At 41.1% G+C, this 26,446-nt stretch overlaps 1 protein-coding gene across 1 annotated transcript in view; it reads right to left on the reverse strand.

The window, feature by feature from the left end:
• The window catches only part of PPIE (peptidylprolyl isomerase E), a 619,697-nt gene that overhangs the window by 132,610 nt on the left and 460,641 nt on the right, over positions 1 to 26,446 (reverse strand). The window lies entirely within an intron of this gene.

The following is a 26,446-nucleotide window of genomic DNA, read 5'->3' on the forward strand; positions in this document are numbered from 1 at the left end:
GCTTTAACATGATCAGGCAAAGATTGCTCCTTAAGCCAAGCATGCCTTCTGAGCACAGACCCAGTAACAGCAGCCCTGCAAGAGGCCTCTAATGAATCACATCCACATTGCAAAGTATGTTTTCCAACCTGTTCAGCAGAATGCATTAAATCCAGTAATTCTTTATTTTCTGCACAGTCAGGAATCAACATCATTTTCTGTTTAAGCAATCCAATAACATGTTGCTGATACTTTAACATATGAAACTGGCAGTTTAAAGCCCTAATGGCCAAGGTTGCAGAAGTGTAAACCTTTGTACCCCGTATATCCAGTGCGCTGGAGTCTCTATCAGAAGGGGTAGCAGTAGAGGCCTTAATGCCCTTGGGTCCCTGTGAAATAGACTCTGGATCCGCAATAGGATTTTTAAAAAGGAACTTGTGTGAATCAGGAACCATGTAATATCTGTCAGGTTTTCTGGGAGCAGGAGGCAAAGAATCAGGGGCCAAACTAGATTCCGAAAAAGCATCATCAACAATGTCTAGTACAGGAGGGATAGCTAAAGCCCTATGCTGAGGCAGGCGTAAGAAATCCCTAAGCCTCTTTTTTGAATCAGAAAAATCCTGGCTTTCCCAGTGTAAATGCTCCGTTAGAGTATGTAAGGTTTCACCAAAACAAAAATCCTCTGGAGGGGAAGCAGAGGGAATAGAGTCCTCTGCATCAGAATCCTCATAAGTAGATAAGGGCAAATCCAGATCATCAGAAGAATCAGAAAAATTAGAATCCTGGTCAGAAGATTCATACATAACTTCAGTCCTAGGTCTCTTAGAAAGGGGAGGTTGGCTTCCCTTGATTAGAGTTATAAGATCTTCCGCCATTCTTGTCATTTGTTTTTTAGGCATAGAGGCCTGAGCAAGCCGCCTGGGCGTTGTTTTTTTAGGCATGCTTCGAGATTTAGGCCTAAATGAAGAAGGAGGTGTCCGTTTAATATGCAAGTCCATAGGCCTGAATACACCCTCAGAAGCCGGTGCCTGCACAGTGGCTCCGGACTCATCCAAGGTAGAGACATCCATGGGTTCCATAGTTGAAGCATCTCACGGCATACTGGACTCCGAATGGGTCTCAGTAGAGGCCTGGGAATCAGAAGTAGTGGGTAACAGGGGCTGCAAAAGCACCTTACTGAGTACCGGTGAACTGGTGACTGGCTTAGGAGAAGCGTCGTCGGCAGTTTTGGACCTCGGCGGCCTGTCTCTGTCTTTATCTTTGCGTTTTTTCGAAATCCTGGTAGTCGGATGGCTAACTGATGACATTTCTGGATAATTAAACTGAGAACAGAGATATTTAGAGGCAAAAATATACCGACGACGGATAGTGCGCTAATTAAATAAAGCACAAAACCGAAAGCAAGGTACGTCGTGGTCAGGGCTTAGGCAAGGAATACAGTACGAATGAAAATCTTTATGAGGTACTTGCTTTCCACAAGTAATGCAATTATTAACTTTTACTGACATCGGTAAGGAGCAAGAAAATGTTTCCCCAACGGGGTACTTAGCTTTAGTTGAAGACTTTGGTTCTGAAACTCGAAAATGTAAATTTCAGGAGTTGGCCGACCGGCACTTGCGAACTGCTTCTGCTTCGGGCACCACATGGCAAGAAAGACTGATGTAATGGTGTCGGCTGCATGTTTTATACCCCTGATGACCTAACGTCATGGAAGAAGGGACAGCAACCGACGCAGGACCCAGGACTTTGTTAATCAGGCCGACTGAGGGCTACTGCAAGCAGATAACCCAAATGTAATGACTGCAACAGTGGAACACGAAGAACATCTGGTCAATGAGGGATGGAGGATCCAATGGTTGCGGGGAGAACAGGAGGGGGACAAAAAAGAATAAAAAATAATTGTTGCTAAAGGTGGATCGAAGGCATAGAGAAAATATACATACATGAGCAAAGGAAACAACAAAGGGTGCAATGGTAAACAAGAAAAGCAGTATCTGTAACAAAATCTAAGGAACTATTAAATTCTTCACTCATTAAACAATAACTCAGTTAAAAAGAGGTTAGCCAATTACCTGAGGTCTGACAACAGCAAATCTGGAAGGCAGGATATCATCCTACATAAAAGGCCCAGTGGTTCACTAAAGAGCCAAATGTGACTCCTGGTTTCTTAAAGGATATTGCTGCTTGAATCGAATACCTGTCTGTCCAATACATCTACCACTTCCCTGTAACTGAGCGCTGATGTGCTATACTTTAATCAAGTTTACTTGGTATGCCAAAAATCCAGACTTATGAATTACTTTAAATTTTAACAGTCTGCAAGAAAGAAGAAAACATGTTACACTGCACGTGTGCTCTGTGAATATTACAGTTGTGTACACTTTCCATAAATGTAGATGTTCAAGTGTATTCAATGTTGCAGTCATCACACTTGGGTTATCTGCCTGCAGGTAGCCCTCAGTTGGCGCGAATACAAGAGACTTAGTATTTCTGTTTCGGCTGCTGTCGCTTCAGTACTGACGTCAGGTCGTCAGGCGTATAAAAACAGGCCGCTGACACCATTACATCAGTTTTTCTTGCCCTAAATGTCAGGAGTCCCCCAAATAGTGAGCAGAGTTATGGTGGCAAAAACACCACCAGTAAAAAGTAAATACCAATAACCCAGTAAAGGGTGAGTAATAGACATAGAGAGGAGAGAGAGAGAGACAGAGACAAGGGAGCTGAAGGGTGGTAAACCAGGACTGCAGCAGTGTATGTACTCAAACATCTACATTTATGGTAAGTGAACAAAACTGTACTATGTTCTTTGTGTTTCACTGTTGCAGTCATCACATTTTGGTTGATTCCCAAAGCTGAAGAAAGGGTGGAGGCAGTCAAGAAGAGTTAGGGCTGGCTAGTATGGCCTGCAGCACTGCTGTTGCAAAACCCGTCCTGGATTAGGAAAAGATAGGTAGGTGGTAATACTTGGTAAAGGTGTGTACAGAACTCCAGGTAGCAGCTTCCAGAATGTCCCAGGTAGGGACTCCCCTGAGGAATGCTGCAGAGGTAGAAGTTGCCCTAGTGGAATGCATTCTGACCCCCTGAGGGGTTGGTTTCCCACGGTGTTTGTAGCAGAAATAGATACAGTGTGTTATCCATTTAGAAACTGTTTGTTTTGAAATGGCCTTGTCCTCTGTCCCTGGTGTAAAACTGACTAGTAACTGGCCAGATTTCCTGAAGCCTTTAGTCCTATCCAGGTAGAATTTGAGCTGCCTCTGCATGTCCATGGAGTGCAGGATCCTTTCCCCTTTATTTTGAGGATTAGGAAAGAAGGTTGGCAAATGGACAGATTGGTTGAGAGCCACACTGGAGACCACTTTTGGCATAAAGGAAGGGTTAGTCTTGAGGGAGACCCTGTCAGCATGAAAAATAATGAAGGGTTCCACAGCCATAAGTGATTGTACCTCAGACACTCTTCTAGCTGAAGTGATGGTGAGAAGCAAAGCAGTTTTCCAAGAGAGGAATTTTAACTCTGCTGACACTGCAGGCTCAAGGGGTGGGGTGGGGGGGGGTGAGCTTTTCCAGTACAAAGGTCCCAAGCAGGAGTGGGTCCTCTCCTTGGTGGCCTTAGGTTGTTTGCCCCTCTCAAGAACTGCTTGATGAGAGGGTGAGAGAAGAGAGGTGGCTCAGTGCTGTAATGAGCCGAGAGGCATGGATCTTAATGGAGGAGAAGGATAGGCCTCTGTGGAGTAGATCTGCTAGGTAATCCAGGATTAGAGGTAAAGAGGGCAGTGCTGAGTCCTCTCCTTTTGACTGAATCCAGGAACAATACCTTTTCCACTTATCAGCATAGGATTTCCTTGTACTGGGTCTTCTGGCTTCAAGAATGACGTCCAGCACCTGCTTGCTTAGGCTGGTCACTGGGGGAGAACTCAAGGAATAAGCCAGGCTGCAAGATTCACGGTTTGCAGTTGCGGATGCAGGATCTGTCCTTCCTGATGGGTGAGGAGGGCTGGGCTCTTGGGTAGATGCCAGAGTGGCACCGGTGACAGGCTGCACAGTAGTGGGTACCAGTGCTGGCATGGCCAGTCCGGGGCAATCAGGATTGCCCTTGGTTTGTCCTTTCTTACCTTGAGTAATATTCTTGTGAGAAGAGGCAGAGGGGGAAATGCATAGATTGACAGATTTACCCACTGGAAGGATAGGGCATCTACTTTCCCGGCCCTGCTGTGAGGTGTCCTGGTGCAGAATTTGCTGAGCTGGTGATTGTAAGGGGAGGACAAAAGGTCCACCTCTGGGGTCCCCCATTTCAGGGTTAGAAGGCTGAAGGTGCTGGGGTCTAATTGCCAATCGTGTGGGTCTAGTAGATATCTGCTTAAGTTGTCTGTCAGAGAGTGTTGTTTGCCTGGCAGGAATTGAGCTTGCAGATCAATATGCATGTCCAAGGCCGTGTTCCACACGGCTATGGCTAGCCTGCAGAGTGGATAACAGTGGGTTCTCCCTGCTTGTTGATGTACCACATAACTGTGGTGTTGTCTGTTCTTATTAGCAGGGGTCCTGGTGAGAGTAGGGATTTGAAAGCTTTACAGGCACCGGCTTCCGAGGAAGTTCTTCACATTACTGATATTCAACATAAACCGACGACTTCTTTTGCGTCTTCAGTTCTGTCCAAAACTACTGAGTTTCTAAGGCCAAGAGTACGAGCTACACCTAAAAAAAAAACGACAACCCAAACTCAAGCACCTGCTTCCTTGCCACAAAATCAAATGCCTAAAAGGGCAGAAGACCTGATTATGCTGATTAGGGGAACAGCTAGCATCTCTTTTTGGTTGATGTGCAGATGAATTTGACTTGGGCTCCAGTGGCCCTGAATGCACTTGCCGTCCAGATGTGCCCACCAGGCACAGTCTGATGCATCTATAGTTAGGGTCTGGGCGGCACGGAGTTGAGTAAAGGGAAGTCCCTTGTTGTGGTTGCATGCTGCTGCCGACCAAAGAAACCCTGTCCTTAGACAAGGTATGATAAGTATAATGGTTTCCAGATCCTGAGAATGTTGGCACCAAACACTTTTCAAGTACCACTGAAGTTTCCTCATATGCAGTCTGGCATATGGAATCATTAGAATGCAAGAGGCCATCAACCCTAGAGCCTGCAGGATTTTCCTTGCGGATAGCTGGGTTCTGGTGGCCATTTGAGTGAAATAGCGTGTCAGATAGGCTTGTTTTTTTAGAGTAAGGAATATCATCTGGGATGCTGTATCTAAGCTTGCTCCCAGGAATACAATCGTTTGACTGGGGACTAGTTTTGATTTCTTTTTGTTGATAGTGTACCCCGTCAGGTGCTGCAACAGCTTTTCCTTACTGACTGCATGAATCAGGCAATCATCCAAGTACGGGCAAATTTGAATCTTTCTCTGTCTGCAATAGGCAATGGCTGGAGCCAGGTATTTTGTGAAGACTCTGGGAGCAGTGGATAAGCCAAAGGGAAGTGCAGAGAACTGATAATGCATAGATCCTGCCCTGAAGCTTAGGTATTTTCTGCATGAGTTCGTAATAGGGATGTGCAGATAGGCTTCTTTTAGGTCTAGGGTGGCTAACCAGGCCTCTTTGGACAGCATACGAAGAAGCTGCTGAAGGGTGAGCATTTTGAATTTTGGTACCACCAGGAAGGTGTTTAGATGGAAAGATCTAGGATTGGGCGCCAAGTGCCCTCTTTTCTGGGTATCAGAAAAAGTCTGGAATAAAACCCTTGACCTATTTGTTCTGCAGGAACAGGTTGAATTGTCCTTATGGAGAGCAGGGAATGAATTTGGTTTTGTGCCTCTGCCCACTGGTTTGAAGGAAGGTCTGGGAACCCTTTTGGGGTTGGCAGTGAGTGGAAGTAAATTTGTATCCCTGGGATACAATGTTGAGGGTCTTTGGTGACAGAGGTTCAGTTTCTTGCATGATGGGCAAGCTAGGGGCACAAGCAATTGGGCAGAGGTGAGGATTGGAGTTGAGAAGTCATTGTGAATTCTTTCCGTAAGGGGGTGTTTTAGCACTCCCTGTTTTAGAAGTGGAGGCACTCCATTGCTTAGATCTCTGCATACCCTGAGACTGTAATCTGGGGGCGTCTGTTTCCCCTGGGTCAACTCTGAGATGGCTTTGAAGGGGCTGGAAAGGCCCAATGTTTCGAGGGACAATGTCTACTGAATCTTGGAGGCTGCACTTGCAAAAATTATTTGACTGTCTGCATAGACTTAGCTTTTTTTTCCATCTTTTTAAGAACCTCTTCTGCTTTGGTGACAAACAGATTGTCCTTGTTCAAAGGAGTGTCTAGTAATTTTGATTTGACGTGGTCTGTCCCTTAAGCCAAGCATGCCTTCTCAGTACAGAGCCAGTGACTGCTGCCCTGCAAGAAGTTTCTAGGGCCTCAAAGCCACATTGCAAGGTATGCTTGCTGACTTGGCTTGCAGAATGCATAAGCTCTTGCAGTTCTTTACTTTCTGCACAGTCTGTAAAGGTAGATATTTTTGCTTAATAAGTTCCATAATATGCTGCTGGTATTTCAGTATGTGAAACTGGCCATTCAATGCCCTAATGACGAGAATTGCAGAGGTGTATACTTTTTTACCCCATCTGTCTGAAGCTCGTGAATCCCTGTCCGAAGGGGTGGGATTCTTAACTGTAGTTTCTTTTATACATTTAGGCTCCTGGGAAATGACCTCTGGGTCAGCAGTAGGATTTTTGAAAAGAAATTTATGAGAGTCAGGGACTCTGTAGTACCTGTCTGGTTTCCTTGGAGCAGGGGGTAAAGTATTAGGAGTTAGACTGGATTCCATAAAGACATCATCCACAATATCCAGAACAGGAGGAATTGCTAAAGGTCTACGTTGAGGTAAATCTAAAAATTCTCTGAATCTCTTTTTGGACTAAGGATAATCCTGGCGTTCCCAGTGGAAATGCTCTCTTAAAGTATGCAGGGTTTCACCAAAAGAAAAATCCTCTGGAGGGGAAGCAGAGGGGAATGGATTCCTCTGCATCTGAATCCTCATAAGCAGATAAAGGCATGCCTTCATAATCAGAAACCTCAGAGTCATCAGACTCTTGGTCAGTTAAAGCTGCTGGGGACAGGTCTCTTTTTTTCTTAGCAGGGGAAGGCTGGCTTCCCCTAATCAGCATAATCAGGTCTTCTGCCATTTTAAGCATTTGATTTTGTGGCAAGGAAGCAGGTGCTTGAGTTTGGGTCGTCGTTTTTTTAGGCGTAGCTCGTACTCTTGGCCTTAGAAACTCAGTAGTTTTAGACAGAACTGAAGACGCAAAAGAAGTCATCGGTTTATGTCGAATATCAGTAATGTGAAGAACTTCCTCAGAAGCCGGTGCCTGCACAGCGGCTCCGGACCCATCCAAGGTAGAGATATCCGCAGGTACCATACTCAAAGAAGAGTCTTGCGGCATACAGGACTCCAAACGTGTCTCAGTAGTGGTCTGCAAATCCATAGAAGCGGGCAAAAGGGGCTGCGAAAGCGCCTCACTGAGTACTGGTGAACTGTTGACTAGCTTAACGGAAATGTCTTCAGCAGTTTTGGACCTGTGCAGTCTGTCTCTGTCTTTATCCTTATGTTTTTTCAGATGATCGGTAGTCGGATGGCCTACCGAAGCCATTTCGGAATACAGAGATCGAGAGCGAAAGTATTTAGCGACAATAGTGACGACGAATAGTTCGGGTGTTGAACAAGGCACAAAACCGACAGCGAGGTACATTGTGGTCTGGGCCTAAATAGGTGACGCAGTAAGAATGGAAATCTCGATGTGGTATTTGCTTTCCAGAGGTAAGACAATTGTTAACTTTTTCTGACATCGGTTAGAGCAAGAAAAAAGGATCCCCAATGGAGTACTTAGCTTTAGAAGACTTTAGGATGGATTCAATTCGGAAACAAAAACTCAGGTAGCGGCCGACCGGCACTCGTGCAAACTGCTTCTGCTTCAGGCTCCTCAGCAAGAACGACTGGGGTAATGGCTTCGGCTGCCTGTTTTTATGCCCTTGACGTCCTGACGTCAGTATTGAAGCAACAGCAACTGACGCAGGAATACTAAGTCTCTGGTATTCAGGCCAACTGAGGGCTACCTGCAGGCAGATAACCCAAGTGTGATGACTGCAACAGTAAAACACGAAGAACATCTGTAAACTGAAAGTCCTGCAAAATGAAATCACAACACTTGGAGTTCATTAATAAGTTTAATATGTTAAATGACCAGAATGCATTTGTCTCGTGTCTGGCAAGTGAATGACAGGATCACGCGAGCATTTGGTCAGATTTAGAAAAGGAAAATAAACAGCATTGTGTATAGCTTTGTATACATAAAACTATTAAGCAACTCCTTACTTTAAAGGAAGTTTGACCATGGAAAATGGAATACCACCAGTAGACTATACCATATACAGTAATATGTAAGACACAGAAAGGAATGTAATGAATACTTAGGAAAACAGCACACAAAGAATCAACATTTTGGAAGCAGATGAGGCAATTAAATGGGATGAAGCTACATAAAAGTTTGGGTTACTGATTTAAAATCAACTTGCACATACAGGTTTAATGTTAGAGTTGAAGAAATATCAGTGGGAGGGTGGATAATAAATTTGTTAACCCATAGACAGGCCAAAAGAGAAATGGCACACAAGAAAAAAGTAATAGGTAGTGCATACCGTTTGATAAAAAAATTCAGTATAAAAGTAATAACTTGGAATTAATTATTATACACATTACAGATGCAGTGGAGGGAAATGTGCCTTTTTTGAACACCTTTATTGAATTATCACTTGTGGCATATTTTTTTTGTGTCTTTCGGCTTTTCCCGGTTAGGGGTCGCCACAGCGGAACTCCGGTCCGCTAATGATTGGCAGTAGAGTTTTAAATGCTGGCTTGCCGGGCCTAACGCACAACCTTCAACGAAGGAACGCCCATTCATGCATGTCGTCACACAGAAGACGCTCTGAGAATCGAACGGGCAACGTCTAACTGTGAGGCGACAACGCTGCCACAGCACCACCACCGCAATATCACTTGTGACATATGCAAACCTATATTTATATAAAAATAATCAAACCATATTAACAAGTTTTCATTTACAAATGTTATACATCACATGTATTATTATATAACATATGATCAAAGCAACATTACATAAACTGTTCAATTTCTGCTTTCTCTTAAACCTCTTCTAGTTTTTGTTGCATTTTTTGAGAGCCATACATCTGTCCTCCCATTGCTTCTTTGTGAATTGCATATCTAATCTCCCTTCTCAATCTTTTCTGATCTCTTCTGATTGATTCCTATTATTATCATGCAATACGTTATATGCCCTACTAATTATCCATTTTTAACATCAGCTTCTATTCTAGATTCAATTAAAAAGTCAACCAGTGCAGATCTTTTCATTTAGGATTCCCCTTTCCCTTTCTCACTGTCTGTACTCTGATATCAATCCCTGATAGGGAAGGCAACCACTAGCCTGCAAACCAAATGTCTTCTTGGCCTCTTCCCATTCTGCTACGTTTTCCTCTCTAATTATTTGTTCTCAATACCTTGGTTCATTTGCCAGCTTTCTCCAGTAAAATCCCTTTTTCCTATTCTCTATACCCCTAATTGCAGTCATCCATATTGTCAGAATCTCCTTTCTCCATTCCCAGGTTAACTTGGTTCTCAGTACACTTCCTGCTACTTTAAAAATAATAGTATTCCGTATGACTGTCATTGTTCTCCTTAAGGACCTGGTTCTAAAATCCCATTCTTTCTTTATTTCCTGAATTACTCCCCTACTTCATCATTCCTTTCTACTCCGAACTTTGGCTATTTGCATCTGTATTGTGCAAGAACCTTAACTGTGTAGTGCTAAAATAACCCTTCAAATAAGGTAATCCTAAACCACCTTGTTCTACTGAGGATCAACCTATCCCCCTTGACTACTGCACTCTTCCCCTCTGAAATAAAATGCGTCAACTCTTTATTAAATACTATCTACAACACCTCCTCCAGTTGATAAAATATGCCTGACCTGTGAATAAAATTAAAGGGGCTAAACATTTTTACGACTTGTATTTTGCTATCTATATCCAAAGGCAAGGTTTCCAGTTTACCAGTTTTTGTATTATCTTTTTAGTCTCTTCCCATATAGTCTTAGCTGCCATAACAGATTTCTTTTCAAACACTTCAATTTATTATGCCCCCATACATAAGAGTATTGCTGAAACAATTCATGCATGGGTACATAGTTTATAGATATAGCCTTTGTTTTATCTTCATTACTTTTATATCCTGAAAAAAAAAACACAGAACTGTCCCAGAATGTTCCACAACACTGAGCCGTCCTTTTCTGGTTCCCTCAGGTGCAACATAATAATATCTGCAAATAAAACCAACTTTCTTGAAAATGATACCAATAATATCCTTGTACGTTTGAGCCCCTTATTTTCTTTGCCAATGGTTTGAAATATAACGCAAATAACAAAGGGGGAAGAGGACACCCCCTGCCTGTTTCCCCTGTTCAGACACAATTTAATAGAGAGGAAACCTTCCACTTTGATGTTTGCCTCCAATCCCTCATATAGCTTTCTAATTACCCTTACTATTGTATCAAGAAATGCAAATGCTTCCATTATCCTACTCACAAAATCCCAGCTTACTCAAATGCTTTCTCTGCATCGAGATCCAGCAATAACAGTGATATTTTCTTACATTCTGCTTCCCTCTGGATCATCACTGTTCTTTTAATGCTGTCAACTGTTTGCTTCCCCTTCACAAAACTACAATTGTATATATCTATCAATTTTGGCATTACGTTTGCCATTCTTTTAAACATTACAGACAAACACTTTATAATCATGGTATAAAATCGGAATGGGCCTACATGAAGCTGGAGCAGATGGGTCTTCACTGTCTTTAGGTATTACAGCCACCACAGCTTTTTAACAGGTTATTGGTGCCTCACCTCTTTTTAAAATACTTTTAAACAAAACCTTCCAGATCTTTATCACTTTCTTCCCTCCAAGCTTCCACTGGAATACCATCTATTCACAGAGACTTTCCTGCAAACTGGTTATATATCGCCATTTTTATAATTTCTCTTATCTAAACTTTTAGTTGTTGAGCCTCATCTAGCTCTAACCTTGTCATATTTAAGTCTTCCATAAATATTTCCATTTGTACTTTTTCTTGAATTCCTCACTTATCTGTTTTATACAAATGTTCGTTAAAATTCTGAAATGTCTCTAATACCTCTACATGATCTCTGGTTATTTATTTATTTATTTTGTTATATGCTCCCTAAGCTTGGCAACAACCATTTCTACTTTTTGTTGCCTAAGTTGTTGCACCAAAATATTTTGTGCACTGGAATTACTATCAAAAAATAGCTGATTAACAGCAATCTTTCTAAACTCATGCATTTTATCTGGGTACTCCCTCATTTTCTCTTTAGGACACTGCAATTGCCCTTCATGTTCTGTAAGATGCCTCTTATTCTGTAACACTTAAACCTTCATCAGCCCCTCTGAGCAATTCTTATTACTTCTTAACCAAATTTCCTTTTCTTTTCTTTCTATTCTACATTTAAATTCCATTTTAATTTTACCCCACTCATTAGTTATAATTTATGGAGTACTTTCTATCTTTTCTAATAACTCTCAGATAATTTCCACAACCCATTCCTTAAATTCCTCTCTTTTTAACAAGTAGGTGGGGAAGCACCAGTGTATTGTCTTTACTTTATTACCCTGCATTTTTATCTTAGTAATTACTGGTGCATGATCTGAAACAACTATTGGATGTGTGTCAAAGTTCTCCATTAAGTGCACATGCTCCTGTGAGACACAATTTCTGTTCAGTCTAATCTACTTACTGCACCTTGGAGAATAATATGTAAATTCTCTCCAAGATCCTACTACTGACTTCGTGTCTTTCATACCAAATATTTTCATAAGTAAATTTAGAAATCTACCCTCATTTGTTACTTTTCCCTTTAAGTCCCCCCAGACACATCCTCATTACTGCAAATCAAATTCCAGTCCACAACTATAAGTAATATTTCCTGCTGAAAGCTGATCATTTCTTCCCAAATTTTTTTTAAGCTCCATAACAGCAGTTTTAGGTGGAATATAAACACATGCCAGCATAATCCTCATCCATTGCCAGTAGCCCTTTACTACCACAAATCTGCCATTATCTTTTTTCCCTCTTCTATCACTACTGCAGCCCCTGTAGCAATTAATATGAGTACTCATATGGTCCTTGGTCCTTGACCTTGACATTCTTCAGAATATTCATCCTGAAATCCTTTTTTTATCAAATTTGCATGCTTAGTTATTTCCAAATGGGTCTCCTGTAGCATTGCTATTGCATACTGCACTCTGCATTTCTTAATTAAATATGGAAAGTGTCACCATTATTCCCACGTATTTATATATGGCAGCTTTTTTAAATATCTATTTTCAGCTTTTGTGATGCATGTACTCATTAATGTTTGACAGCTTGTGACAATTGGGGAGAGCTGGGTGAAGGCTGCCATCCTAGTCAAATAGAATTTGATATCTAATTCTGGCATTTGTAAATAAATGTAAAATACAGGCATGTTTTCTTGATAATAAATATAAAACACAGGCATGTTTCTTGACTGTAAAGAAAACACTGTAAAATGTGAACTTCAAGATTCTTACAACATTACCCCCTTGCTGTAAAGAAAAACTAAGTCAAGCCTTTCAAATTTGTTTTTTGAAACTGAAATGATTTTATGACATTCTTTGATCTTTAAAGTTGGTTCCGGTCAGGCTGGCTGAAGACATTCTGTCTGTTGTGTTAACTAAGGACTAATTGCTAGAGTGTATGTGTGAAATGACTTTTAGTGTTGTATTCTCCTGTGCAGGTGTTAGCTTGCTTAATAATGTAAATTGAGTTTCTATTAGCCTGGGAACTCAGATGTCAAGTGTCAAGATGATGCAATATGAATATTGGGAAAACCTAAGTGTCAAAAATTATGTAATCTGGGGAGGACCCAGAGACATAATAGTTGGTAATGTTTAAATACTATATCTCACAAGAGACCAAAAAGCATTTTGACTTTGGACATCTAACCCAGCACTGCTTATGCTCTTTATGTATGTAAGTAGGATTGTAGCATTGTGTTTTCTCTTAAGATTAGCTAAAGATTAGAAAGTTAGATTAAGTATTTTTCTGTGTAATCAGATATTTCCTACGATATTAAGTTTCTGTGTGATCTCTGAACTCTTAGATATCTCTGTGGTGTAGTAGTTTTGTCTTGTGTTTTAATTATTTATTATTAAATATTTGTAAATCCTTCTACCTGTGGCTGCTTTGTGTAGAGATAAGCTCTAGAGTACATTGCATATTTATAGAGGTTATCGTAATAGGCCACACTAAAGTAAGCCTAGACTGTTAGTCATACTACCATTGGAAAGTAATATTGCACAGTAATAATTGGACACCCTTTTAAGGGCCTTTTAGAAGTTATTATTATTAACTGGGTGATGGCAGGGATTACTACCGTATAGTCTGGGTAAAGGGGCATAGTTGGAGAATCTGTGTCAGCTTTTCCCAGGAGTGTCTGTGAAGTTGTATAAATACTTATCTTACAGTGTGTGTGTGCGTGTTGTGTCAGCTACGTGGCAGGGACATGAAGCACTGGTTGGACAGGAGGTTTTAGCTTGCCCAGTTAGGCTGAGACCTGGACCCTATAGCTGTGCCAGTGGGGAGTCTTATTGGGGACCTGGTGAGCAAGGGAGTAACCAGCCCCAGACTGACTGTGATCTGTGTGTGTACTTAAGGGAAATTGTACTTTACTGTGTGTATTAGTTATCCTTTTCTCTTCTAGGAGACGACCTCCCTGGTGTTAGTGGTGAGGATTGAGGCTACTTGATTGCTGGGCCAGGGCACGGTTGTCACACAGCTTAATCCATTTTTTTTTCTTATCATCATTCGGACCTATATCACATTTTACAAAACTTTTTGTTTTAATAAAAACCCTCAAAAACACACCCCTAGAACACCCCATTAACCTGTTAACTTAATGTAAACACGCACATAACTATGTACATCTTTAAATAATGAAATTTAATCCTCCTCATTGGAATGTTTGTGCCAGACAGCTGCTAACACAGGCCCTAATTAACCCCAAATTAAGCCTATCCATGACAGGATGCATGTTATTGCTTGTGCTTCTACTTACACTAATTGGTATCTGTTCTTTTTTATCTTTATTCCCCATACAGATGTGAAAACAACATGCATGCTTCAGAAGTCATTAACTTTCAGCCTTGAAGAAACCAGTGTTCTGCCTTTTATTGCCCTGTTATCAGCGTGTCTCCATGGAAATGTAAGAGAAAAAAGAAAAATGTAGTCCTCTGCTGCAGTCTGAAAGACGAGCTGAAACATTCCTAAAATAAAATGTTTCATTCTATTCTGTGTTCTCATATTTACTTGTTTCCACTTAAAGTTCATTATTAGATTAAGCTAAGGGTCTTAATCCAGACATTCATCTATGCAAAAGTGAGTGAAAACGTATCATAGGAGATTACTAGGCTATTGACCCGGAGATCATTTTAAGCCTAGCCATTTCATCCCAATGCAATATCATGGAAATGCTAGTCAATACCCAAGATTGCATTTAGTGATGATCGCCCATGTTCAGGAGGGTCGTGGGCACTATCCCCAGTAGGAATTTACACAGCCATATCTACTTGTCCAGGTTCCTCTTGAACAGTGTCACAGAGGTGCTCTGTTTCACATGAATTGGTAGCCTGTTCCAAAGACGTGGCAGTCACTGGGAGATAAATCTGCCCCTCCAGAAAATCCTATTTAAGATGCAGGCCATATTTAACTTCCTAGAAAGGGTAGCATTAGCCCAGTTTGATTTACTGATATGCAGCAAATTCATTAGGTTTGGGTCTTGGACTGCTGTGTATGTCAAGCATAAGTCCCCCCTAAGAAGTCTATATGACACGGAATATAGTGACACGGACTTTACTCGGTCTGTGTAAGGTTTATGCTGGAGCCCCTTGATCTTCTTTGTTAGAAACCTTTAAGGTCTCTCCAGTTGCTGTAGGTGCTTTGTACGGTACACGCTGAATGGGGTGTTATACTCAAATTATGAGCCACATTAGTGCGAGTAGAGAGAGGTTATAACCTCTTTTGCTCTTGAGGTGATGCCTTTCCTAATCAAGTGTGCTATGTAGAAAGCTTTCCTTACTAGAGTAAACACATGGTGGTCAGAGTTAAGGTTGCAGTCAACTTGTGATCCCAGGTCCCATACCACTTCATGAGTACTTAGGATAGGATGCTGAAAGGGATGATGATGCATTTCTTTGCATTCAGTTTGAGACCGTGACTAACACACCAGTCATTGGTCTGCGTGAGACCCTCCTGGAGTACTGATTGCACCTAGTTTGCAGTCGTCTGCAAACTTGGTCAGTCACAACCCCTTAGTTTTGACCTGAATTTCTGAGATATACATACCAAATAGTAGGGGGCCCAGCAATGACCCCTGTGGCACCCCGCTAGTAACAGATCTACTGGTTGATGTGGAGTCACCCACTTTGATAGTGTGCATCCATTTTGTGAGCCAATTGGCAACCCATCTTACAATGAAGGGATTTACATTCAGTTTGTTAAGTTTAACTGTAATGCCTGAATGTGGGATTGTGTTGAACGCCTTTGCCAAGTCGTGGTATGCTGTGTGCATAGATATGCACTCGTCAATGGCCATGGTCACATTTCAAAAAAGTCCACCAGATTTAACAGGCAGGAAATGCCCTTGATGAAGACAAATGGAGTAGGATCCAGGGTTTGGAGATCACCTATGTCTTTTATTTATGAGGTTCATAATGATACATTCCATGGCTTTACAGATGAGGCTGGTCAGGCTTAATGGTCTGTAATTCATCGGGTCTGTTGCTAAGCCATGTTTGTGGAAGGGAATAACTGCTCCTGCAGAATGGAGAACAGCAACAAAGCCTGTGCTTAGGCTATGATTGAAAAGGCTATTTAACGGTAATGCTAGTTCATGTTTTAGCCCGTTTAGAAGACAGCCTGGGATGTCATCTGGTCCCATAGAGGCTGTGTTTTTTTGCCTTGGACTAGGCTTTGAGGACCTGCTCTTTTGATATGTAGGATGGAGTTTGGGGGAAGGTTTGTGATAAGTTAGGAGGGGATACGTGAGTGAAATACTCAATAAACTTATCCACCAGCATGTTTGCTATCTCTGTGGGGCAGTGTGTGTGATACCCTTGGTCACCACATGCTTGGGTCCTACCTTTTAGGCTAAGTACATAGCTGTAAAAGGCCTTATGGTTGTCCTTGGCTGTACTTGCTAGGTTTCTCTCAAAGGAGCCCTTACAGGATTCAACAAAGTTGTCTTATTTGCCTGTTGAGGCTGACAGGGCACTTTTCGATTGTTAGGGCCTTGCCTTTGTTTTCTTGGACAGCAACATTTTGCATTTACTGTAAAGTTTGTTGATGCTGGATGTCCACCATAGCAACTCGTTTTTACTTGGGGCAATATTTTTGATTCTTTCAGGTACAGCCAAGTTTATACACTTATGCTAGTGATTGCACTGGGCTTTAGTATAAGCTTTGGCATAGTTACCACTTCCAGCTTGGGATGGGGCTTGGAATGCATTTATACCTTTGCCTAGGAGGGTATAGCTTGCCTTTGGACTGTCTCCAGTTTGGTCAAGTAGGCTTCGTGGGCATCACGACCCATGGAGGGGGATCTAAAACTGGCTATGACTTGAATGGAGATTTCACCCACCGTAACCTGAACTTGGAGTAAATCCATGGAGTTGTCCAGTCTAACCAGACGAGAGGTGAATTTATTTCTAATACAGATAAAAACACCGCCGCCTTTGATTTTCACACATTCATTTTGTGGTTTAAAGGTGTGGAAGGCATTGTAACTTTGCAAGGCCGGGGAACTCTCTGAGGCCTTGCACCAGGTTTCTGTGACTGCACAGACATCTACATCTTCTAGTGATAGAAGTACTTCCAGGGAGTGCAGTTTTTGGTTTAAGCTCCTAGCATTTAGCAGCATGACCCTTATTTTGTTCTGGTTAGTTAATTTCATGTCGGTAATGTTGTTTTTGAGACCTTGCCTAAAAAAGGCACTATGGGGGAGGTAAGAGCCTTTGCCAGCAGCCAAAACCTAGAGGCACTGGGTGCAAACGGTCTCCAGCAAAGCAGTGAGGTTTGTCGACCATAGCTTCCTAGGCTGACAGGAACTGGATCCTCTTTGAATGACACCAAAAACTGAGCCAATTATTGAAATCAATCATCTTTTGTTTATACTGCTGCATCATTCTAGGTGAGGATAGTATGCTGCTCAAGGCTACGGACATGCCTGCCTAGGAGAGCTCAACCATGTTTCTCTTCATATAGTCCACTGAGGTACATCTCAGGTCTTTCATACCAACATGAACTATGACAGAGTCATAACAGTACTTGTTGCTGAGAGACATGAGTGCATGCATGATCTGATGAATCCTGGCACGAGTCATCCGACCGTGTCTTTCTCTTTGTCCAGACTGATGAGTGAGACATCCTTATGTTTCACCACTGAGTCTCCAATGAGAAGAAAATTTGTTTTTTTGAGTGTTTTGCCTTACGGGCTTGGTGGGTGAGACACTGGTGTTGCTGTGTGTCATGGGTGCTGTGGGGACTGTGTTAGTTGCAGCAGTCTTGTGTTTTGGAGGTCTCTGGTGTTTAGGTAGGTTTTTCGAGAGAACCTCCGTGTATGTAGATTTTTGCGTTTGATGCGTACTGTGTGTATGAGTAATGGTACTATGTGCATATGTAGTGGTGGATGAGTTAACAACTCTTCTGTGTTACTATTTTGAATGTGAGAGAGCATGGATTCAAGATTCTTGGTATAGGTACGTCTCGCACTCTGTACTAGACTGAGTTATTAGAAGAGGGTTGTCAGTGTACATGAGGCAGTTGCTGCACTGCCTTAAGAGCCTTCAGTCAACAAGGATGGCAGGAGAAACAATGGTAGTCCAACTGTCCAAAATGCTAGGCTGAAGACTGTTGTCACTAGGGGGTGGCTTTTCAGAATCATTCACAGAGGAGATCAGTATTTCTCCCTGGGGCTTTATTTATTTTTTGCTAAGGGTTAATAGGTTACAGCTCACTACCAATATTTCTTTGAGCAGGAAAGCACTAAGGATGAGGGCTACTCTAGTGTGCTACAGTATTATCTTAGGGAAAAATTGCTGAATTTAACTGTCTGGCTTTAGCGCACAATCGCATAGCAGTGCACGGTGCTGCTCAATGCACAAACAAGCAGAAACCTTATGAAATGCAGGGCCTAAATACCAGATGCTAAAACCTTGAAAAAACTTTAAAAAGATTCAAGACCAATGAGTATGCTTACTTGAAACCCTAAACCAACCTCCCTTTACCAGACAGGGTCCAATCAACACAATCCTATCACTAAAGTGTAGACGGGTTTCTTTCAATCCAAGACAGCCTGGAAAACATGCTCAGAACAAGCAACCACTACAAACAAACCCAGATGCAGCAAGCCCATACCTGGACTATGCTACACCTACTTGCTACCCTAGTTTCAGTGGGAAATCGTATGCTGCAAAACAAAATATCTTCCCTGTTTAGTTTTCTTTTTGTTGCCATTTTTCCATCTGAAATAATAATGTAATGAATTCAACATCAAAGTTAGTCTTACAGCAATCAAGTGTGAGGCATACGGCCTCAGGCAATGAGTGAGGTTGTTGTTTTTCTTTTGGCTTTTCCCGGTTAGGGGTCACCACAGCGGAACTCCGGTCTGCTAATGATTGGCAGCCGATTTTTATGGTGCCGAGGTGCCAGCCCGACACCCAATCTTCAACGAAGGCACGCCCATTCACAAATGTCTTTCGAAAGCCACTCGAACGCAGGGAGGACATGCAGACTCCACACAGAAGGTGCTCCAGCCGAGAATCGAACGGTTGAATCTCTGCTGTGAGGTGACAACGCTACCGCTGCACCACCGCGACTCTCAGGCAATGAGTGAGGTAAAACAGGCAAATGAATTCAAACAAAATCCATCAAAAGATTTACAAAGTATTACATTCCAGAAGGAGCAGTGTACTAAAAGTAAACAGAACAGAAAGCAAACATGTCTCTAATTAATGACGTTTCAAAGTTTCCCCAGGTGTTAATGGTTCTCAAATACATTGTTTTAATCACAGATCTACATTTCCTTAAAACATAAACACACTTCCCAAGGATGAAAAGGTATACTATATTTAATCTAATATTGTCAAGTTTAGACAGAAATATAAGATGACATTAGAAAGATGGCACTTTCTGCTGTTTAGCAAGCCTGCTAGTCAATGTGAAAGTGAGTTAAAATGATGTAACAATGACACAAGAGAGGGTTTCAGTAACATGATAGTTACACATATGGTATGAGTCACAGCTGCACTCTGTTACTGCAAATCAGATCCAATCCAAAAGATGTGCCACTGGTGAACAGGTATTCTTCTAACTACCCACAGGTATGTGTCACTCCTGCAAGTACACGTGTGTCCTGCAGTAGGTTAGTACTCAAGAGTTAGTTCCTCTCCTTTGTTCCCAGTTAGTGCCAGGGTAAGCTCCAGTTCTCATCTGACCCTGAAACAATAAAAGCTGGCAATCAAAGAATGAATGAATGGCTATCCGAAGGAAAGGAACTGCACTCACGGATGTGACAATGGGCAGCATGCACACTACAGTGGTACTTTGCAACCTACAGCTGTAGATTGCACAGGAAGTGCTGCTGGAGAAAGGCACATTATTTAAAGGGTAAAAGTGAGTCACAGGCCAGGGGTGTCTGTATGTTATAGAGTGCAGGAGGCTTCTGAAGGGTTACTGTGTTTAAACAATGTAATGCAAAACATGCTATGTGCCTGTATGTTGGCAGTAGTAGGTGTTTTGGAAGGGGGGGATCAACCATATACTGATGATGATGTACCACCAGAGAGCACTGTAGACACTGCTGCACAACAGCATATAAGATGCATGCACAACAGCATATAAGATGCACTGGGGGAACAATTAGGGTGGAAAGCAGGGTAACACTGTGACCTCTACACTGCTAAAGCTCTACATATATTATCATCGGTGCACTTTTACACTCCAACTCCCATCTCAGCTACCCAAGATTACAGCCTATTAACTTAAATACGCTCTTGTCTAGCTTTTCTTCTCTTTTTGCACTGTAATGCCTACATTTCTTAATACCAAGAAAGAAAAAAAGAAAGAAAAGAGGAAAAAGAAAAAAAGCATGTTACTATAGTAACGTTATCACATACAAGAACTAAAAACTTTACTAAAATATATAATCTATACTGTGAGAAGTTACATAGACATATTGTTAAGAACAGAACTTTACTTAGTTACCTTTTTCCTCTTTCTTCTCCTCAGAGTCATTCCAAACACTGACATGACGTGGGGTAAACATTTTTCAGTTCCCTATATGTTTAACAAATTCCAGTCTTTCCACTTACTTTTATACAACTGTATTTCATAAATGTAATTGAGCTTTGCAGTCTCACATTTATTCACTAATTTCTGTGTTGCTGGTCTTCTACCTATTCATCTCCATCTCGCAATTTCAGATTCTGGTTCAATTACAAGGTACTCCCAATTCTTCTGGTCAACTCCTATGCTTTTCTCTGGCTCTCAAGCATTTTCCTCTCTACAAGTGAAAAGGGTTTCACTAGCAAAAGTCTCTCTGTGTGTTTTATTACCAGAAGAATGAGAAACAGAGTCCCCTTCTGCATGATGGCACACTTTTTGTTGGACAAACTGCATTTCCTCCTTAACGTGTAATGTATCAAAAATTACTTTGATCCTGGAAAAAAATATTCCGAAGACAGTTTGATACAGTAGTATGAATCTCACACCTACCTCTCAACATTCTTTGATTACTGGAATAAATTTGTTTCTCTTCTGCAAGGTGTACAGTGAATAATCATTTTCCACAATCAATCTACTGTTTCCAGCTTTTAATACTTTGTCCTTCTGCCACATTTTTGTTAGGATCAACTCTTTCTGCTGGTAGGTTTGCATCTTTACTAATAAATGTCTTGGCTGCTTTCTCACGAAAAGATTTGGAACATACACAAAGTATGCCCTTACAATTAATAGCTCCTGCTGTGGAATATCAGTCCAATTGCTTATTTGTGCCTTCATAAAAATTAATACCATCTGATCCTTTCAGTTTCTCTGTTACAGAAGAAAATTTCAGCTATTCCCTACGTGTTCTGTCTTCTAATTCTAACATGTTTTGAAACATTTCTTCTTAAGCAGTCTCATACTCAGCCAGCCTATTCTCCATTCTGACCTCTGATTTTTGCAGTTTGATTAGCTCATCTGAATATCAGTTTAAAGCGTCTTCAATGCTTTTCCAGCCTTTTGTTATATGAGTTGATATACACCTTCAGTGTGCTGTTTATTTTGATCAGCTCTGAGCACATTTGAATTATTTTTCCTCTAAATTACTGGAAGCCATGTGTTGCTCCCAATCCATATTTTCTTTTCACCTTTTCTAGTTGATTTTCTTTTAGGCTCTCTTAGTTTCTTCTTTGATGGCATCCAGGCAGTGTATTTACTAGCCAGTAACTGAATTTTACTCAAGCTGACAATATCACTGGCTGTTGTTTCTCAATTTCTGTTTCACACTGGCAGAGCTAAAGTTACGCTGCTGATCAGTGTGCAGTCATCTTGGAAGTGGAGGAAAATGTCTTATCCATAAATATGTAACAATGCAGAAAATTTAGAATTTTTGCACAAAAATGTTTGCACAAATATTTCTATGCAGCTACAAACCTGGAAATACTGTTCTCACAAACAAGAGGTGCATGTTAGGAATATAAAAGTTCAGAAAGACGTTCTTGGGGACACATATTTTGGGAGTGCATGGAGTTGTTTCAGTACAAAAACAAACTGAACAGTATCTTAAATCTTACTTGGAAAACAATTTAACCTCAATATAAAGATGTTTTTGTTGTGTTGGTATAAAATAACATGCACTAAAGATGTGAAAGCATTGTTGTCTTTAGAGTAGATGTCAATAAGACAGGCAAAAAAATATGATTGCATAGCACAAAATAGGCAATTGAGAACTATTAGAGATTAGAAACAGAAATTCCTAGTAAATAATGGGCTGTATGGGATTCTGCAATGGAAACTGAGTTTGAAGAGGACATCAGCATGGAACAAAGCACTTAACCTGTACATCTATTTAATAAAGTAGACCACAGTATAAGGTTTAGTGAAAATAAAACAATGCTGCCACTAGTTAATTCCAAATTGCAGATTATATTGTAAGCAGTTAACTTGTGCATGTAAGTGTTTTTGTTAATGGCCCAGTGTTAATTAAAATTTGATATGTAGACTAAACAGAATAGATGTCTATGACATAAGGATTTACATGTTTCATAATGACAAGTTATCAAAAGTTAAATGTAGGCACAGTGTGTTTGACATAAGGCTAGTTTTATAGAATTATATAAACATATAATTATAAAACAGTTGTATCAGCAACCAGTGTCGAAATAGGTCTACTATACTTGGGGGACTGCAGCATATGTAAAAATGAAAAAGTAATTATTAAAAGAGTGCGGCACTATAAGAAAAAAGAGAGATGAAAAGATGTCCTGTAAACAGAGTCAATGTAAGGCAACAACTGAAAGTCAATATAAACATAAGTTATGTACTTATCACAACATTGGATCCTTTTCATCCAAGTCCAGATGAAACAACAGTTGAAGTATCAAGCTGCTCCTTGGACCTGATCCAGCCATTAGCTAGTGCTCTGGTGGCTCCAACTCCTACAAACTTTACCCATAATCCCCAAACAGCCTCCTATTCAGATCAAGTTTCCTGCCTAGAGACTACATATAGCAACAGAACAGCAATAAAATTTTGACAAGAGAATAGAAACATGACAGTTTGGATGAGGAACGGAGGGAGGGATGTCATATCTGATGGACTTGGATGAAAAGAATCCAGCATTATGGTAAGTACATAGTTTCATTATACTATTTCATCAGTCCATTCAGTCAGACAGTTATGACAAAATCCTAAGCTACCGGATATCTTGGGTGGAATCATGAAATGGTACCCTTGAGAACCAAAGCTCCAAATGTAGCTGTGGTTCTAAAATGATGTCCAATTTAATGTTTGGAAAAAGTATGAAGCACAGACCATGTGGATGCTGCAATTATATTCAAAACAGGAATTTCTAAAAAAAAAAAAAATGTCATAAGATTAGAGTTTGGAGTCATATTGCTACTTCATAAACAAACCATGTACGATCAGATAGCCATCTAGAAGGCAGAATTTGAGTTGCCTGTAAGCATCTAAAGTGTGTAGAAGATGCTCTCCTTGCTGAAGTAATTTGGAAATAACACTGGAACATTAACAGTTTGTCTCAAATTATTTTCTGAAGTCTCCTTAGGGATAAAGGATGGAGTAGTTCATAATGTCACCCTATCCTTATGGAAAACTAAGCATAGTGCAGTGACAGGCAAGCCGATGACTTCTCAAATTTTCTGGCTGAAGTAATTGCCACCAAGAACAGTATTTTCCAAGATAAGAACTTCAAATTTGCAGTTGAAGGTGATTTGAAAGGGGACTTTATTAAGGCTTCCAACAGTTAAATTTAAGTCCCAGGTTGATGTAGGGTCGTTAACAGGTTGTCAAAGAAGGAAGAATCCTTTTAAAAAAACGGTGCACAGTTTATGGGCAGCTACGTTGTTGTTCTGTTATCCAGGATGATAATTAGAAATTGCAGCCAACTGTACTTTGACAGTGTAGTACCTGGAACCTGCTTCGAACAATGTGGAAAAAAATGCAAAACATCTGCTACTGAAACAGAATAGGAGTCAAAACCCTGACTGGTTGCCCAAATGGAAAAGTGTTTTTACTTACTTTATATATTTTGCGAGTAGATTATTTCTGAGAAGCAAACCAAATGCAAATGACATTGTTTTAAAAAGGAAGGATGACTGGCCATTATGAAAACTGGAGAAACCATGCAGTTAGCTTGAGGTTGTGAAAGTCTGAGTGAGACTGACTACAGGGGCTAGGAAGAAGATCTGTTTTTTGATCTGGAAGCCAAGGGGGCTTCTTCAGATGAGGCCTGGGCAGGGGAAAACCTATCTGGGCCAGTATGGAGCAATGAGAATGATATGTGATTCACAAGTTGAAGCCTTCTGAATGGATTTGGACAGAAGGGGCAGAGGGAGAAGGTGTGGACTGAGGGGGCCACTGGAAGACCAAAATGCCCCTGGGTGGCTATCCTTTCAGGAGAACTAGGCTAAAGTAGCTTCTCCACATGGTGTTGGACAGAGGTGAATATGTCTTGCCAATAGAAGATGACTTGACTCGAAGGCCCACTGCCACACTCTCCTTGCTTCCCTGCAAAATAAGATCTAATTCCTCCACACCCAACCCCGCCGTATATTGAGCTACCAGACCACTGACTTGCTGCCTGTCTGTATGGCTATCAGAGTTAGATCATAGTCAAATGGGGCACTAGGATGGGTAATGGAACTGGGCCTCCAATGATGTCACTCTCATTACTTAGCCATCTCTCTGCATTTAGCATAAAACAATGTTTAATTTTTTAATGCTCATATTTTTTTTCTTTACTTCTATGATGCAGGGATGTGGATTTAATTTAAAGTATTTATTTTAAATTTTAATAACAAAAGCACTGAAAGCCATTTCTTAAGAAAGAAAAAGCCTGTACATTGAAAACAGCCAACACGAGCAACAGTAAATTCTCATGCCATTAAACTCACATGTACTTAAAATGCAACCAAAAAGTCATTAAACTAAGCAGTCATAAAGTACAGTTGTGTAAAATCTTACCATAACGGTAGATGTCCTTCTCTTCACTGTTGCAGTATTCATTACATTAGGGATCCCCAGCCAAGGGCGGCCCAACATCCAGTATATCAAAGCCTTTAGGTTACTTTAAGGTATGCTGTATGCACGCGTATGCTCCTTGCATAGTGTAGGGCATACAGGTGACGTCCAGATGTACCATCCTCAGAACTGAGAACCCCAGTAGGAATTCCAATCCAAAGAAAAGAAAATTGAAATCAATACATCCAGAAGAGAACTGGACCAGGGGGTGGAGGGAGGGAGTGAATACTGCAACAGTGAAGGAAAGGACATCTACCATTATGGTAAGATTTTACACAACTGTACTATGTCATTCAAATTGATTGTTGCAGTATTCATTACATTAGGGAGAACACCAAAGTGCAGAAAGAAACTTGGGAGGCGAAGAACCAGCAAAGCCCTCTAGGAAGCCATGAAGGAAGGCCCTAGCAAAACCAGCTCTAGCTATGGAAATTCCATCCAACTTGTAGTGCCTACTAAATGTATACACAGAAGTCCAGGTAGCTGCCTTAAGAATACAGCCTTAAGAATACAGTTAGTACACAAACCCTTGAGAAAAGCACCAGAAGAAGCCGCAGCCCTAGTAGAATGAGCCTTAGCAGAATAAAGAAGGGGCTTTTACAGTGAAAGGAATAACAAAAATAAATAGCTTTTGATATCCAAGAAGCAACAGTCTGCTTGGATACAGCTAATCCCTAGGACCTGGGATGAAAGGAAACAAACAGCTGATCAGCTTTCCTAACAGTCTTAGTCTTATCTAAATGAAATCAGAGTTGCCTATGTACAGCCAGTGTGTGCAGCACCTTCTCACTGGCAGATTGCAGAGAAGGGAAGAAAGCGAGTAAATGAGTAGACTGATTAAGGGACAACTCATTCACCACCATGGGCATAAAAGAAGTATTAGTACGCAAGGTTACCTTGTCCTTATGAAACACCAAAAAAGGTGGACAAGCCATAAGGTCTTGAAGCTGAGACACCCATCTTACAGAACTAAGGGCTAACAAAAGAACAGTCTTCCAGTATTGCAAGGAAGATGAAACTGCAGACTCAAAAGAAGCCTGTGTCAATTTTTCTAAAACAACATTAAGATCCCAGGAAGGATCAAGAGGTTTGGTGAGACGCCTAATATGAAGGACACCGTTAAGAAATTGTTTAAACTCAAATCTAGAAGCTAAAGGAGGAGATAAAGGCAGACAAGCAAAGATAGCTGATAAATGGGCCTTAGCAGAAGAATAAGCCAACCCAGCATTGATCAAGTCACACAGATAAGAGAGAACCAAAGGAACATACATAGAAAATGGATCCAGGTTATGAGAAAGACACAAAACCGAAAACCTCTTCCATTTGGATAAACAGGATTTCCTAGTATTGGGTTTCCTGGCCTCCTACAGGACCCTAAGCAAGTCCTCAGGAAAACAAAAAGTGTCTATGTGGAATCAAAATCCTATCATCCACAGTGTCAGTTGAAAAGTGGACAGGTGGGAATGGATGACAGATCCCTTTTCTTGTGTGAGTAGGTCCACCCTGTGACGTAACTTGTGATGACTG

Source organism: Protopterus annectens, chromosome 1.part2 (assembly GCF_019279795.1).
Source record: "Protopterus annectens isolate FY-2018-M chromosome 1.part2, PAN1.0, whole genome shotgun sequence".
NCBI classification, from domain to species: domain Eukaryota; kingdom Metazoa; phylum Chordata; order Ceratodontiformes; family Protopteridae; genus Protopterus; species Protopterus annectens.